Source organism: Pinus tabuliformis, chromosome 7, assembly GCF_031772625.1.
Source record: "Pinus tabuliformis cultivar Carrire ecotype Pingquan chromosome 7, CPIR1, whole genome shotgun sequence".
NCBI lineage: Eukaryota > Viridiplantae > Streptophyta > Pinopsida > Pinales > Pinaceae > Pinus > Pinus tabuliformis.
The window spans coordinates 1,773,025,940-1,773,041,848 of record NC_142293.1 but is presented as its reverse complement, the minus strand read 5'-3'; the positions used below and the strand labels follow the sequence as shown (position 1 = coordinate 1,773,041,848).

The 15,909-nt window shown below is 37.3% G+C and overlaps 1 pseudogene; it reads left to right on the top strand.

The window, feature by feature from the left end:
• The first annotated feature begins 10,283 nt into the window (after positions 1-10,283).
• Positions 10,284-13,197, top strand: LOC149255437 (uncharacterized; annotated as a pseudogene).
• The last annotated feature ends 2,712 nt before the right edge of the window (positions 13,198-15,909 follow it).

Below are 15,909 nucleotides of genomic sequence, written 5' to 3'. Positions count from 1 at the left end.
CCATGACATGCATCGGTGGCCATCAAATTGCAAATATTTAAACCATACTCCAAGTTGCATAAAGATATCAAGTTTCAAGTAAGGTTTATTCATTTTTATTGTGGATTTTGGAAATATTTAGGATTTTTATTGATAAGAGTGAAGGCCTTATGTCTTTCTTGTTCATCCCATTCCAAAATATTCCAAAATATTTTGGAAATTTCTTAATAGAAGTTAAGATTAATTATTTGATGTCACTTTTATTTATCCAATTCTAAAATACATTAAAATCCCCATAAAATTGAATTCAGAAAGAAGATATTTTTTTCCAAAGTTTTCTTTAAAAACAAACACCATAAACAGTTAGAAATTCCATATATGAATTTATTGAATTCAATTGAATAATCTATGATTGGACAAATGCAATATCGTGCCTCAATAGATAGTTCCTGACTATGGGAAAACCAGTGCCCGAGACATTTTAAGATTAATTAAAAACAATTTAAATTCAATGGTTGGAAGTACAGGCCGTGAGCTCTTGCAAGAAAAGCCTCTAATTCTAAAATCCTAGCCTTGTAAAGCAAAATTACTAGAGAAACTATGAGAGTTGTAGGGTAGAAATGTAAAGTAAAAAATGGAGGAGACATAATTTAAACAAAGGAAATTAAGAATATGTGCTTCAACTCTGTATAAATAATGATGGGTGATGAAGAAGAATATGAATGTGGTTCCTAGATGTGAAGCACTTCATTAAGGGGTTTAGGATTAATTTGTAATGATTACAACAAAATAAATTCATTAAAAAAATAAACTAAAGCGCGAGTTTCATATTACATTTTCCAAGAGAGGAAAAACATATATGAATGATGGGGCACATGAGAAAAACAATCACTGCAACACCAATGCTGGAATCAAATTGCAATATCGTATTCAGATTTCAAAACGAATTTTGACTACATTTCCAGTCATGGGTGACTATGCCCTTTTGAGCCCCCTACGAAATATCTCTCTCCACCTTTTATTTCTCAATTATGATTGTCTAACTACTATGATCAGTTTCAGAAACTGATTCTTGAAACAATTTGAGGAACTATCTTTTTTTTTACAAAAAAAGATTTCTTGTTTTTAAATAATGTTATTTTAATATTATATATATATATATATATATATATATATATATATATATATATATACTTTTTCTTAAAGAAAAAATTTGACTATTATGAAACCAGCTCACAAAAGATAGAAAAGATAGATCAACGCCTTAGAATTCAGCCTCTTCGAGGGGTCACCCTCCTTTTTTACAAAAATAAACAATTCTTGGATGATACAAATGACAAGACCTCCTTTCTAAATATAGGAGTCTAAGGGGTCATAATATAATCAGAGCCGACATAACAATAATAATGTAAGGGCGCAATAATAACAATAGTGGGCTTCTATGGGGCATAATAATAAAAATATGGGGACTACATGGGTACAACAATATAATAAGGGGGTTGTACTAATAACAATAAGGCGTTACACTAGTAGTATCGGGTCCTAACATGCCCCTCTCCTTCAAAAAGTGTTGTCCTCAATGTTTGAGTAGTTCTTGATGCTTCTGTATAAAATTCTTGTCCTCCCGTGTGGAATCTTTAGCAGGTATGTTCTTCCACTTGATGAGATACTTTGAAATTGATCGATTTCGTAGCTATCAGGTTCTTGCTTCTGTGACTGCTGCAAGTTCCAATATGATTTTTCCTTCCTCTTCAAGTTCTCGCAATATTGTTTGAATTGAGATTTTCTGCAACTTTTGAATGAGTGGCCACACTTCTTTGTCCTTCTTCCATTCATCCCTTGTTTCATTTATCCAATATGGTTAGATAATAGAAATGGCGCACAACAATGCTTCCATATCCTCATCCTTTCTTGAGAGTGCATCCGCCACAACATTTTTCTTCCCTTTTTTGTAGATGATTTCAAAGTCAGAACCCAACATCTTTGTGACCCATTTTTGTTTCTCTTCAAAGGATAATATTTTCTTTAAAAAGTATTTAATACTATCATGATCCGTTTTTACCTTGAAGTGTCTTCCCATTAGGTAAGGTCACCAGTTCTTAAGTGCGTGTAGTATTGCCAACATTTCCTTCTCATAAATAGCTTTCTTGAGGGAGATTTTTTTGTATGTATGTAACCATAAGAATACCCAATCTCCTACATCGAAACTTTTTTCATTGTGATGTTGATCTACTTGTTGTTTCATTTGATATGTCCTTCTATATTTATAGTTTGAGGAGTGGTAATTTCCTCCAATGCTTTAAGATATGATCGAATTCATTTCTTGATGCTCGATGTGATCTTTCACTTCATGAGAATTTTTCTTCTTGATATGTCCTTCTATCTTGATAGTTTAAGGAGTGGTAATTCCGTCCAATGCATTACAAGATATGGTTGGATTCATTTCTCCTTTCTCAATGTGATCTTTCACTTCTTGAACCTTTTTCTTCTTGATGTGTCCTTCTATCTTGAGAGTTTGAGGAGTGGTAATTATTGCCAATGCTTTACAAGATATGGTTGGATTCATTTCTTCTTTCTTTGGGATTGGTTCTTGGTGTATATCATCTTCTTTTGAGTTTCTTGATCCTTTTCTTCCTCTTCTTCATACTCTATGTAAAATAATTTCTTCTCAGCACACATATGAACTTTAGTGCATTTGCTATCACAGTTTTAACAAAGACCATTTTCTCCTTTTTCTTCCAATTGTTGTGGTGTAAACCTTGTAGGTTGTGGAAGGCTAGGAGAACAAACACTTCCGTAGTTATAGTCATGAGTGGTGAGATTCCTTCTTTCCATCATTTACTTTCAATTTTTCTTGCCCACCTGAATGCCTTCTCCACTGGATCAGGTTCCCAAAGTCGAACCTCATGTTGAATGTTATCCTTTAAAGTACTTATGAAGACATCAATCCTTTGCTTCTTTGGAATATCATTTACTCCTATATTCAATTTTTTAAATTCCTCAATGTGCTCTGCCATTGAACACTTCTATTTGAGATTTATCAATTGGCTAAAGGAGGTGTTTCTCTTTGTATCCTCATAATGTGGTATCATTTCCTCCTTGAAAATTGACCACGTAACAAGTGGTTTACCAGAACAAAGCCCTTTATACCATAAAAATTGATCCAGTTCTAAATATGAAGATGAAATACGTACCTTTTGTAACAGTTGCACCTCATGTAGATCAAAATATTGCTCCATCTGTCATATCCAATTTACCGGATCCTTGCCATCAAACTTCCTCATATCGCCTTTTCTTTATTTTAGGAGCCCGATCTTGAAATGACTATAAATATATAATTTTAGCTCTTCCAGCTCTAAAGTTGCAACCTGAAGTAGCCCTCAGTGTCCTCTTTCCAATGCCACTAGTCTAATCAAAATTGGATTCTCCAAGAAAGAGTTATCCACAATCTCCCAAGATGACTTGATTATATACATTTTCAGAAGAAAGAACTGGTATGAAGTGCCACATGTCACTGTTTTAACCTTTGGATCTCAAAAATATAAAAAATAAAACACAGTCTATCCTCTTTCTGTAACTTCTTACAAAATTTCAATCTGATGCTCAGAGAGACAGTTATGACGATTTTCCGAAAGTGACCTGTTTGGAATGTAATTTGAGTTTCAACCTTATTAAAGTATCATGGTAGAAAGAGAAGTTTAAACTACATATAAATTTAATTGAAAAAGAAGCATTTTAAAAGGAAGAGACAAGAATGAAATTTGGACCATGACATGCACCAGTACCCTCCAAATTGAAAATATTGAAACTATACTCCAAGTTGCATAAAGCTAGCAAGTTTTAAACGCTATAATAAACCTATGAAAGTGTAATAAAGGAAGGTATATTCATTTTTGTTGCGGATTTTGGAAATATCTAAGAAATTTATTGATAGGAGTGAAGGTAATTGTTTGATCTTTGAAGGTTCATTTTATTCCAAAATATTTAGAAATTTAATAATATCTTTATTTATCCATTTTTAAAATAGGTTAAAATCCCCATCAAAATAAATTCAGAAAGAAGAATTTTTTCCAGAATTTGCTTGTATATATATATAGAATTTCCATACATGAACTTTTGGAATTCGATTTAGCAATCTGTGATCGGACAAACAAAATTTGTACAAAATTCGGCGGAGAGAAGGAGAGCCAGTTTGAGCAAAAGTGATAACTACGACATGATACATAATACAAATATATTAAAAAGCAAATGATTCCCATCACATTTGCTAACTTGCTTTTATCGTCGACTTCATGGCAAATTTTGGAAATTCAGCTATAACAATAGGATTTTCTTATGTAAAATAAAAAGCAAAGCCCCTATGGTTCCAAAGTTAAAAATAATGGAGAAATGGTTATATGGTTGTAACGTATCTCCTTAGTTTAGGATTAGTTCCTAGAGTTTAGAAGGTTGTTTACAGCTACCTATTTTTCAGTGATGTACTTAATATTGTAATATTCATTTGATGTAATGTAGAGTGAACGAGAGTGAGAGTCTCCTCTTTGTTTGAGTGCAGTCTCCCAGGTGCAGTACACACCTATGAGCTGCAACTCCTTCATTTAATTCAATGTGTGATTTTTATCTTGGTATCAGAGCTTAGGGTAGAGATAGCCTCATTTTTTTTAGGGATGTATCATTAGTTACATTTCTGTAGTGGTAGGAGTACATGTAAATGTGTCTGTGTGATCAGGTGGAACTGCAGTAACACCTAGAGCAAAGGGTCTCATATGACTGATCATCTCTGAGCCAGAGAAAAGGTTGAGCAATTGGTGCAGATTTTTTGAAGACAGTCGTGCCAATCCAGAACAAAACAGATCGGTGCTATTTTTTAAAGAATAGATGCGCCAATTGGCACTGGTTTGGGGCTGATAAGCGCGCCAGCAAAATTATAACTAAATTGGTACAGATCCGTGGCTGTTAAGCGCGCCAATTTCCGTGGACACTGTGAATTTTTCTTTTCAGCAATTGGCGCGGATTTGTAGATGTTCAGAGCGCCACAGAGCCAACCTATTTCTCTCTAGAAATCTGCAATTTTTTGTTGCAGATCGAAGTTTCTCGGTGGTGGCACGTGGAGCTTTCTGCTCGGTGGTAGCAGATTTGATTAGCCCGGTGGTGGCAAATTGAGGTTCCTTGATCTGCTCGGATCGGACCTCCCCGGTGGTGGCGAATTGGGGTTTCGTGATCCGCTCGGAGGTAGCAGATCGGACCTGCCCGGTGGTGGCGAATCAGAGCTCTGTGATCTGCTCGGTGGAAGCAGATCGGTTTTTTGCCCGGTGGTGGCGCAGTGCAGCTCCTTGATCTGTTCGGTGGAAGAAGATCGTCTTTGCCCAGTGGTGGCGTGTTGGAGCTTGCTTGTTGATCTGTTCGGTGGTAGCAGATTGGTTTTGCCCGATGGTAGCACAGTGAAGTCCCTGATCTGTTTGGTGGCAGCAGATCGGACTTGCTCGGTGGTAGCACAGTGAAGTTCCTGATCTGTTCAGTGGAAGCAGATAGGACTTGCCCGGTGGTGGCCGATTGTAGTGTTCAGTTGGGCGAAGATGAACAATAATATAGAATCATACCTCCATGAGTCTGGCAAACTTGATGGAACGAATTTCTCCAACTGGAAATTCAAAATGCAAACTTTGCTGGAGAGCGTAAATGCATGGGCGATCGTTGAAGGAAATGAGCCGAGATCTGGAACAACGACCGAAGAACAATACTAGGATAAAAGAGAAACGAAAGCAAAAGTTATACTGAAGATGTCCGTTAATGATAATATTATCCCACATATCACAGATTCCAAGTCAGCCGTTGATCTATGGACAACGATCAAGAACCTATACGAGACTCAGAATACAAATCGTGTTCTGGCACTCAAGGGAAAATTGTTTGCATTGAAGATGGACGAGAATGAGTCCGTTGGTGGATTCATGGCCAGAGTCAAGGATCTGAGAGACAAACTGGGAGATATTGGAGAAAAGGTGTCTGACTCAGATCTAGTTACATTCACATTGAACAGAATGACTGATGAATACTAGACATTCATCACACGACTGTCAACGAGGGAGAAAGCCCCTCCATTTGATGAGCTGACAATGATTCTGCTCCAGGAGGAGGAGCGAAGACAGAATCTGAAAACTCAGAGAAATGACCTAGCTCTGATGGCGAAGAGGCGACAGTACAGAGGAAAGCAGCACCAACACCAACATCAGCACCAGCAACTGCAGCAGCAGCAGCAGAAGGGGGCCAGCTATTTTCAAAAGAGACCATTGAGAGGTATGACTGATAATTATGTTAAGAGATGTTTTTATTGTAGAAAACCTGGTCATCAGATTAAAGAATGCTATAAGAGGCAAGGGGATGAAAGAAAAGGCAAACAGAGGAAACATCAGGGTTGTTTTGCTGGAGAAGAGAAGGACCACAGCCATGATCTTCGACTATTCACAGTCGATTGTGCTCTTTCAGCATCAGAGGGAGATGAGGATGACATATGGTATGTCGACTCTCGCACATCCTCCCATATGACTGGTAAGAAGGACTATTTTGAATTTCTTGAAGAATCTGCATGTGGATCAAAAATTTATCTAGGAGATGATAGTGGGTATGAGATCAAAGGATGTTGAGATATTCCTGTGAAGCTACCTAGTGGCGACATTAAACATCTTAAAAATGTATTATATGTTCCAGGAATTAAGAAAAACTTGATCTCTATCTCAATGATTACAGACCAGGACATGCAGGTGTAATTCTTTAAGAATGGTTGTGTCATTAAGGATAGCCAGATGGAAACAGTTGCAACAGGAGTGCGCGTGGGGAATTTGTACAGATTGGATGCAAAGAGTATGCCACAACAAGCAATGGTTGCAGTTGGATCAACAGTCGAAAATCTTTGGCATCAGAGATTTGGACATCTCAATTTGCAAGACCTCATCTTACTTCAGAAGAAAGGTATGGTCGATAGACTCCCTGTTTTTCATAATGTCAAGCTGGAATGTGATGGATGTGCATTAGGGAAAATGCATAGAGAAGAATTCCCTTTGCATGTCAACAGAAAGGAAAGAGACATCCTAGAACTAGTGCATACAGATATTTGTGGACCTATGCAAACTAGGTCCTTAGGAGGTGCATATTATTTTCTGTTGTTTACAGATGACTGCGCTAGGTTTTCATGGGTGTATTTTTTAAGTAAAAAGAGTCAAGCCTTTCGGTACTTTAAAGAGTTTAAATCTATGATAGAGAACCAAACAGGAAAAAGGATAAAGATTCTCTGCTCGGACCAAGGGGGAGAATACAGGTTAGGAGAGTTCATGAACTTCTGCAAGCAGCATGGGATTATGCAGCAATTCACAGTGCCACACACTCCATAGCAGAATGGAGTAGTAGAATGGAAGAACAGAACTCTTGTGGAGTGCGCTAGAAGTATGCTTCAAGGTAAAGGTATATCAAATGGTCTTTGGGCAGAATCCATTAATACTACTGTTTATTTAAAGAATAGGAGTCCTACTAAATGTCTAGGCTTCAAAACCGCCTTTGAAGCATTGTTTGGACTCAAACCAGCAGTTAGTCATCTAAGAATATTTGGATCTAAAGCTTATGCTCATATACCAAAAGTAGATAGAAAGAAGTTAGACCCCAAAGCCTTGAAATGTATATTTGTAGGATATGGCACAGAGTATAAGGCATACAAGTTATATAATCCTGTGACTCATAAAGTTTTTGCGAGCAGAGATGTTGTTTTTCATGAACAGACTGAAGATGTAAGGAAGACTCTAGCAATGATAGCCACATTCCATTGCTGATAGAGATGAACAGTGACGAAGATGAAGAGCAGGAGCAGGAGAAGAAACAGGAAGAAGTAGCAGCAGATAGTGTAATAAGTGATGATGCAGTCTCGGAAAGTGCTGAAACAGAAAGAGTTGAGGTAAGTCCTCTACCTAGAAGATCAGGTAGGAAGACTAGACTACCTGAAAGATTGAAAGGCTATGCTTTAATGTCCAAAATTTTAAACATTGTAGAACCTTCAAATTATGAAGAAGCAAGTAAATCAGATGAATGGAGGGCTACAATGCATGAGGAAATTGAATCAATATATAGAAATCATACTTGGGATTTAGTTGAGTTGCCTGAAGGAAAAACCCCTATAGGTTGTAAGTGGCTGTATAAACCTAAGATAAATGCAGATGGGAGTATAGAAAAATACAAAGCTAGACTGGTAGCAAAGGGTTATTCATAGCAAGAAGGCATAGATTTCGATGACACCTTTGCCCCTGTAGCTAAACTAAATACAATTAGAATGCTAATCTCTTTAGCAACAAAGCATAAATGGAAGCTACACCAGCTAGATGTTAAATCTGCATTTCTGAATGGAGAATTAAAGGAAGAAATTTATTTAGTACAGCCTCCTGGTTTTGTGAAAAAGGGGCAGGAGCATTTAGTGTGTAAATTGCATAAGGCACTTTATGGTTTGAAACAAGCACCCAGGTCATGGTATGAGAAAATTGATTCATTTTTTATACAACATGGTTTTCATAGGAGCCTCAACGACCCAAACCTGTATACCAAGATAAATAAACAGAGGCAAATCATTTTGATTTCTTTGTATGTGGATGACATGATTATAATAGGAAATGCAAATAATTTGATCAAAGAAATCAAGCAGCAAATGTCATAGGTATTTGAAATGAAAGACCTTGGAGATTTTCATTATTGCCTAGGTTTGGAGGTGTGGAAAGATTCTGGTCAAACTTTTCTAACTCAAGGAAAGGATGCCAGAACCCTGCTGGAAAGATTCATAATGGAACAGTGTAAAACAACAGCAACACCATTGCAGCAGAACCTCAAGTTAAGCAGTGATGATGGCACAAAACAGGTGGATGCCACTTTGTATAGACAGCTAGTAGGAAGTTTGATATATCTCACGACAACTAGACCTGATCTGGCATATTCTGTTAGTGTGCTGAGCCAGTTATGTCTAGACCACTTGAAAGTCACTGGATTGCAGCAAAATGTGTGTTGAGATACCTTAGTGGTACTTGTAATTATGGTATTTTATACACTGACATTTATGATGTTACTTTAGCAGGTTATTCAGATTCTGATTGGGTAGGTGACTTGGATGATCGTAGATCCATCACAGGTTACACATTTAGTATTGGATCCGGGGTTATTTCGTGGAGTAGAAAAAAACAAAGTACTGTGGCATTATCATCATGTGAAGCTGAGTACCAGGCGTTGTGTGCAGCAACATGCGAAGCCATCTGGTTGAGGAGATTGCTTAGCGATGCAGGTGAAAGTCAAAAAGAAACAACCAGCATCAAAACTGACAACCAGAGCACAATAAAGCTTGCATACAATCCATTTTTCCATAAAAATACTAAACATATTGACACCCAGTTTCATTTTGTTCGAGAAAAGATACAGTCAAAAGAAATATGTGTGGAGTATTGTAATACTTGTGATAATTTAGCTGATATTTTTACTAAGCCTCTAGGGCGAGTAAAGTTTGAGTTATTTAGAGGGATGTTAGGAGTGCAAAATAACGCTTTCTCCATTAAGGGGGGGAGTTAAAAATAATGGAGAAATGGTTATATGGTTGTAACGTATCTCCTTAGTTTAGGATTAGTTCCTAGAGTTTAGGAGGTTGTTTACAACTACCTATTTTTCAGTGATGTATTTAATATTGTAATATTCATTTGATGTAATGTAGAGTGAACGAGAGTGAGAGTCTTCTCTTTGTTTGAGTGCAGTCTCCCAGATGCAGTACACACCTATGAGCTGCAACTCCTTCATTTAATTCAAAGTGTGTTTTTTATCTTCTAGTTAGTGCCAAATGCAAAGTAACGTCCAAGCTTTATTCTCATTTCTCATCACATCATAGGTTTAATAATGTAAAATTCTGCTTTTATCATGAGAAATGTGTCTTATCATGCAACGCTCCACTTCGTAGTTAATAACGAAGATCTCTAAGATAAATTGTGCCCGTTGGAGGGGGCAGACGACGGAACAGCTAATCCCTTGGGAAGCGAAGGAAATTTCAACTGAGTACCCTTTGATGCCACCACACCTCCATGGCCACGGCAACCAGCGTCTTGATTTCTTGGAATCATTTGCTCATGATCACCAGCCTGCATAAACTTTTTACATTCGGGAGAAATGCGTTCTGCACGTTCCATGTAGTTGTAAGGTCCAACTCTGGGATTGCACTGTGCTGGAAGAATAATCAGCAATAACAGCATGCTTGAGACCATACTGGACTCCATCTAATTGCAGATAAAGGTATCTAAATGAAAACAGCGTCATTAAGCTATTACCTCTCTCTCTCTGTGAGTCCAGTATAGTCTCTCATAAGTAATATATGTAACTCCGTATTAGGGACTTTGTTTTCAATCTGTAACTGTGGATTAAGACTTTGCATTCAAGGAGAAGGTGCCTTAGCCTTCAAGTTTACTCTACTTTGACAACGTTCGAGGAATGTCTCTATCCAATTCAAAACCCTAAAATCGTCATGTCCCACTTCAGCAGCTGTGCAGAAACCACGTGCAAGTGTAGATGCCCTGCTCAGTCTGATAACATAGGCCAAATATTGAAATGTTTATCCTCAGCATCTGACAAGGATTTCAGCAGGACCATACGAGAAGCGCACATATATTAATCTACGAAATCGTGGAAGAAATCTTCCCAAATCGGTTGGATATTGACTAGGAAATGTTGTCTGAATCTGTTTGAATATAATATACTTCAATAAATAGGAGGTCCATCGGTGTCAGGGTTCAAAATTGAACACGTTAGATCCCTTCAAAGGGTCTCTGGCAAGTCAGAGAAGTAAGAAGAAAATTTTACCAGTCAAAAAAAATTTAAAAATTGATTTTTGTCATTTAAAAAAAAATTGGAATAATATCTTAAAATTTTTTAAGAAGTGCTGTCAAATTGTCAATTTTTTTTTAAATTTCATCTTTCCTGAAATTAGAATTTTAGGAATGAAAAAATTAGAATTTTAGGAATGTTGAATTTGTAAATTTCTTTTCATGTTAAAACTTAAGTCCCATTTTAGAAACTCTCATTTGAAAAACAACAGTTTCCTTTTGAGTTGTTTTTTCTAATTGTGCATATGATGCAAGTTCTTATTACGCCGTAAGGCGTTTCCCTCTGAAATCAACTCCCCTCTCTGCTTACCTGTCATCGTGTAAGCCACACGATTATATGTTAGACGATTGCAACAATTTCAGTCGTTGATCGTTGATTCAAAAGGGTTGCCCAAACGGTTTGGGCGTTTCATTTGGCGGATTGAATAGTTTCATCAGGGCAGCTGAACCGGGTTCTCTAGTGCTACATGCGTCCCACTAGCCCTGTTGGCAGGCTTTTCTTGTACTGTCTGTGGGTGGAGTTGATTGATCCCAAGGCTGTACTGAGCAGGCAACACATTCTCACAAATCCCACATTCTCACAAATCCCGGTGTTCTCAAATCCATCGTTGAGAAAGCGGACATGAGAGAAAGCGATACCGTCCTGGAAATCGGCCCGGGTACTGGAAATCTAACCCTAGAGTTGCTGCAGGCCGCCCACAGAGTCATCGCAGTCGAGATCGATCCCCGGATGATCGAAGTAGTTCACAAACGCATAAAGGGGACCGAAATGGCTCAGAGATTGGAGGTGAGTTCTAATTTCCTTTGCATCTTGTTTTTACATTCATTCAGCTTATTTACCTCATTAACAATATGTCAATTCGACATGGATTGTGACTCTTCATGCCCACCCCAAGTTTCAAATCCTCAGAGACATGTTTTCCCTTCATGAGCTGTTGCTTCTATGCACCTGTGTAAGCAGCAGCTCAGGCTCCGGCTCCATGTGGATGGGGCAAGGTGTAGGTCTTCTGCCACAATCACTGAGACATATGTTTTCGAATATCTGTTGTCAGCCTACTATAGTTGGTTGTGATATTCACATAATGGAAATGGGCATGCTTTCTGTATGACCTGACTTCAGTTCATCGTGATAATCCCATAATGGAGAAGGGTGCACTTGCTGCATTTGTAAACTGGAAACATCAACCAAAAAAAAATCCTACATTGACAACAATACTGAAGAAGGTTTATTTGTGAAATACCACATACATTAAAACTTTTTCAAATCTTTGCCAGTATGAAAACTGGTTTTAGGGTGAATTTCTCACGCCTATGCGATGAAAACTGGCTATGGGGTGAAGTCCTCATGCTTATGTGATAGCAGCCTTCTTTTCTTCAGTTACTACCTTTCTCCAATCTAATGATGCTTAGAAGTACCTGTGTGCTTTGGGAAGCCATAATCTTGTAACGTACTGCACTTTCTGTCTGGCAATGAAAAATGCCAATTTTGGCAATAAAACACTTCTTCTTTTTGCAAATTTGATGTTGCAGATGGATTCCCTACCCCCTTATGTCCAATTGGGCACCTCAGTATCAAATTTATGCAATTCAAACCTGTAATTCCAAGATTCTGGCAAAATTTCTGCCAGATTTACAAGGAAAATGCACTGGAAAGAGATTTTGTTTACTGCAAGGTTAGCCTAAGCTATGTGCTTTGCAGGTTCCCTTGTGATGTCTTCGTAATTGTCTCTTGCAATTCCTTTTTTGTTCCTTGTGATTGCTGTCTTTGGTGATACCTTATTAATTTTTGGGATTACGATAAATCAAAGTTGCTCTTCTCTAATATGACTATCTCCTTTTTCTTTCCTGTTATGGACAGTTGGTGCGAGGGGACATACTATGAACAGACTTGCCAACTTTTGACACATGTGTAGCCAATATACCTTACCAGATATCATCTCCGCTCATCTTCAAGCTTTTGTCCACCATGCCCAAGTTTCGAAGTGCCACCCTCATGCTTCAGAAGGAATTTGGCCACCGCCTCGTGGCAAAGCCTGGTGATTCCCTTTTCAATCGCCTGGTTGTCAATGTGGATCTTCTGGCCAGTACCAAGCTCCTTATGGATGTGAGCAAGAGGCATTTTACGCCATGCCCTAAAGTGGATTCCTCTGTTGTGAGAATCGAACCAAGGGCATGGCCTCCTCCAGTCGACTTGAGTGAATGGAATAGATTCACTCTGATGTGTTTCACCAGAAAGAATAAGACTCTCGGTGCAATCTTCCTATTCATCAATTTTAATCTTGAAGGCATATATCCCTGCTATTGTTTATTTTCTCCCCAAGATTATCTTCTTTAAAGGCATTTAGAGCATGGATGGCAGCAATTTCTCAACAAACAGTATACGTACATTTGCATTGTATGAGAAAATGGAGGAATTTTTCCTTTTTAGTTAAAAGGACGAATCATCTTCGGTTTTTCTTTGCAAGCAATACTTTAAGCAGACATGCGTTTCAATATGAATTAGTTATGTTTTTTCGATCTCTTCATATTTATTTTCTTCAACATGTTTGAAACCTTTTCTTCTGGGAACTATTGTTTTTGCAAATATTTTACCTTGAATCAATTCGTCTCGGCATGCATTCAAGTTAGTTAGAATGGAATCACATAGGTCTCAGCAGTTTAGCCTAGTCGGTTGTCTCATTAGTCAGGACTTATGAGATGTATGTTAAAAGACTGAAACCTGCTTATGTTAAGGTGAATTTGTGCTGAAAACAGTTTTCAATACTCACGGATCAGACCTTGATCCGAAGAATCTTGTGGGTTAATGGAAACGCATGATCACAGATATAACTGAAAAAGGGAAAAGGAAACCCTCCTATTGAACGATTTCCTCTGCGAAGTTTTTCTCAAGCTCTTGTCAAATACAAGGCAAACTCTTACATTCCAGCTTAACAGAGTTCTTCGCAGAACTGAGGTTTTAAACATTTTGTTCGTAACTGACAGGAAAAATATCTTGAAGATGGATCACTTTCAGCTGCATAATTTTTTTAGTGTCTTGTACTCTAAAGTTGGAGTACGAGGGAAAATATTCCTTGCTCATTAAATAAAGCCTCATCTGTGACTCCGTCGGTAACAACCACTCTTTAGAAGGTAGGCCCCGATATAAATACCAACATTTTGAAAGAGAGTCTAAAATCCTTAAAGGCTCTAAAGGATCATAGTGTACAACGGTGACTTCCCCACAAAGATTAGTCTTGCACATTACACAAGACTTGATCGAAGGATTTTCTGCGTAACGAAAAAGGCAATATGGGAGATTCCAATCACGTTCCAAGGAATTTTTTAAAATGTGGATGTGACAAAAGGTTGTTGTGGAACGTGCTGTTTGTATATTTCAACACACTAACACTTTACAACAATGAACTAACAATATTCATGATGAAAATAGCAATAGTGAAGATTTATCTGCATAATGAAAAAGACAATATGGGAGATTCCAATCATGTTCCAAGGCATTTTTTAAAATGTGGACGTGACAAAAGGTTTTTGTGGAAGGTGTTGTTTGTATATGGGAAATTTCTTGATCATTGTGTATAATCCTAATGTTGATAGATATGTCTACTAAGTGGTTCCAGTTAATGGGGCATTGATTTGAGTGGTCAATATATTTTTATTATTTATCAAAGTAATCTTGTGTTGTATTTGTGTTCTTCAATTTATGCCTTACGGCGTTTCCTTTGCAACATCTGATGTAAATGCTAGTTAATTATTATGTCACAATTACCTTTTGATACCATTACATTTGGCAGTTGTTCCCATTTCAAAAACAACAGTTTCTTTTCAAGTTGTTTTTTTTAATTGTGCATATGATAGAAGTTCTTATTAATTATTATGTCACAACTACCCCTTGATACCATTACATTTGGTAGTTTCAATTGAGAGTGACTAGATGTCAATATGGGCCATATATTAGGTCTGTAATTTCACTGGGTTGTGCTTGAAGGTTGCCTAAAGCAAGGTTTGATGATGATTTAAGTTGGAGAGGAGCATAGATTCATCATTCAACAAACGACTTTCAAGCAAGGTTTAAGCACGATTTATGCTTGGAGAGGAGCGCATTCAACAAGCTTCCTAACATACTGGATTTGATTTGTTTGCGGATTCCCAATTCCTGGTATGTTTTCATATTAAAAAAGGAGATACCAAAAACATATACACATTTGTACATTCGTTTGTTGAATCCTAAACCTGTTTAGAATTTTACTAAATTTTTTCGTTCATGCAATAAACTTAAATTTGATTGAGCTACTTGTATATTGGCTTGAACGTTTTGGTCACAAAAATATCCTACAAAATTAATCCTTATCTAAACTGGAGCAGGAATATAGGTCTCCTTTTTATCCATTAATGGTAAATGCATTCGATATATTGGTTGTGGCTCATATGAGACCTGCCTTATATACAACATCCATGGGGTTGTTGTTCCACCATTTTCCTGTGGCTCATATCAGACCTGTCTTATATACAACATCCATGGGGTTGTTGTTCCACCATTTTCCTGTGAAAAGATAAAAACAAATTTGAAAATAATTTACTGTTGTCAATTGAATTGCTCTTTTTTTTTTATGCTTTTCATTATAGAAGTGCGACCTGAATATGTGCCCTTCTAAATGAAATTAAGACTTGCCCTTCAAATTTGATCACTGATCGGTGTATTCAGCAACTTTTTCAGGTAGAAACTATCACTGCTTTTCGAAACATTGAGAGCTATTTAGGGATTCATGCTATTGTTACCTTTTCAATTTACCTTGCCCATTAATCATTCCCAATTTCCTCAGATTCAAATTAACATATGCAGACGGTCCCATTCCATTGTACTGAATCTTAGAAGAAAGATTTAAATGCATTCTTCGTATACTTATATTTACACATTTAGACACCCAACGAGTTTTCGTTGATAAGGGACATTTAAATCTTGGAGGAGATTTAAATGCACCCTTCGTACACTTATATTTATCAATACAAAACTGACCAAACCAGTTTTCATTGATAACAGAATTTTGTAGAC